Below are 2,414 nucleotides of genomic sequence, written 5' to 3'. Positions count from 1 at the left end.
CTCAAAACAAAAGCTCAATGAAGATGCTTTAGACCAATTCAAAAGTTTGTAACACTCACTGGATGTACCGACTTGTGAATGTCGGAAGAATTTCTAAATTGAACTGTAAGTGCGCTATGCCAAGGTCGTCATAAAACCATTATTTCTGAGAATAAAGCAAAACCACTAAATGCAGGTCTACTGCGTCCCCTCACTGGATTTTCGCTTCCCCGACACCTAATCCCATCGGCTCATTTATGAGGACTGAGGAGAAACGGACCAAAACCGTAGGAAACAGAAAAACGAAATAGTCGTCTGAGAGGGAAAAGTGGCAATGTCACACACTTTATTACTGATAAACTGGAAAGCAGGAATGAAGAGTGAGTGAATTAATAATGATAGAAGTAAACAACGGGACACCGGAGACTTGCAAAGGCTCCTGAGACAGAATGGGAAAAGGAGCAAAAATTATATAGACCTCCGTTCTCAATTTCTGCCCAATGAATTGCGAACCTGAGACCAATTTACTACTAATGAGGATTAAACAGGTTTTCCAAGGTTATTAGAGGAGATGGAAGCACTCATTTTGTATTTATGATCTCAGTCAGAACTTTGCCTCGAAGCTAATGAAACGTTGATATTTTTATTCATTTTAATGGAAATAATTCGCAGTAGAGCGATAATACAATTGTTCAGAAAGTTTTAACAAATTGGTCTTAGTCTCATTCATTTCAGATAGCAGATATTATTCAAGATTAATCGAAACTCTTGAGAAATAAATATATAATATAATTAAAGTATATCGCAAATTATAGAGATATTCCACTTGAAGGATTCTGCTACATTCGGTATAATTCTTATCCGTCTAATATTCGTAAAAGAGAAGAAATTAATAAAAAAATGGAATAAAGAAATATAAATAAGGTTTTTCCGAAACATCTGCCTCCTTTCAGCAATCAGATATAATCTCTGGATCACGAACCACCAGGGAATGAAAGGAATCCGTCAAAGGAAAAATCTTTTTTTTTATTTTTTACTATTATTATTATTATTATTATTATTATTATTATTATTATTATTATTATTATTATTATTATTATTATTATTATTATTATTATTATTATTATTATTATTATTGTTAAAAAGGATGGCAGAATTAAGCGAGTTGATTTTATATATTGTTTTTTCTATTTCCTTACAATTCGCTTCTCAGGCTCAGCGATGTTTCTGAGTACTGGCCAATATTCATATCGGGAATTTTCAAAAAATTGTAAATGCTGAAGGAATCTTTTATTAGAACAGGATATCAGGTCCAGGTCAAGCAGGGGTCGTCGTCAGTGCCGGTATTATTCCGTAAGCGTAGTTCAGTTCGGGCCAGGGTCGTCTTTGGTTTAAGGGCTGGTGTTGGTGCTGGTATAGCTGGTATTACGTGACGTTTCGACCTTCTCGTAGGTCATCTTCGGACGAGTCGGTTGAAGAGACTGTTGCAAGAAGTTTGCGGAACGGTATTTATAGCGGCACGGACCTAGAGTTGCATTTCTCATTGGTCGGGCCGGTCTTGGGCGAAGCCGTGGATCTCGCCTCGAAGGTCTCGGGGATTCTCTCGTGCGAGCGCCACAGTAGTGTGCCTGGGGATGAACGTCAGGAATTCCGTCTGTAGCAGGAATCGTATCATCCTGTGGGGGCTTCTGATTATCTGGCATCGTTGGGGGTCGCTCGCGGGTGCTCTCCGGACGGCGGTGGGAAGGAGAAACGTTTCTTGAGTTATATAAAACGAAGAATACGAGCAGCCTGGTGATGAGAAACAATCCTTTGGCGCCCATGCAGGATCCCTTGAAGAAGACGATGTGGTCTACCGTTACACATGCCCCGTCCGAGGATGCCTCAGCAAATACGTCGGTATGACCTCCATGCGTTTCTCCAAGCGAATCTCCTGCTACGCCCAAGAAGGAGCCATATTCAACCACGCCAGGACTGCTCATAACAAACGGATAAAAAGAAATGATAGTATCCCTAATATCATAATAATAGATCAGACAACAGATTCCCGACGTCTGCGCCTCCTAGAAGCCCTACATATAGGTAAGGAGAAACCAAACGTTAAATATAACTCAAGAAACGTTTCTCTTTCCCACCGCCGCCCGGAGAGCAGCGAGCGACCCCCCACCCCGACGATGCCAGATAATCAGGAGCCCCCACAGGATGATACGATTCTGCTACAGACGGAATTCCTGACGTTCATCCCCAGGCACACTACTGTGGCGCTCGCACGAGAGAATCCCCGAGACCTTCGAGGCGAGATCCACGGCTTCGCCCAAGACCGGCCCGACCAATGAGGATGCAACTCTAGGTCCGTGCCGCTATAAATACCGTTCCGCAAACTTTCTTGCTACACTCTTCAACCGACTCGTCCGAAGATGACCTACGAGAAGGTC

This window comes from Macrobrachium nipponense, chromosome 3, assembly GCF_015104395.2.
Source record: "Macrobrachium nipponense isolate FS-2020 chromosome 3, ASM1510439v2, whole genome shotgun sequence".
In the NCBI taxonomy this organism is placed as follows: Eukaryota; Metazoa; Arthropoda; class Malacostraca; order Decapoda; family Palaemonidae; genus Macrobrachium; species Macrobrachium nipponense.
Note: the sequence above shows the minus strand (reverse complement) of the source record.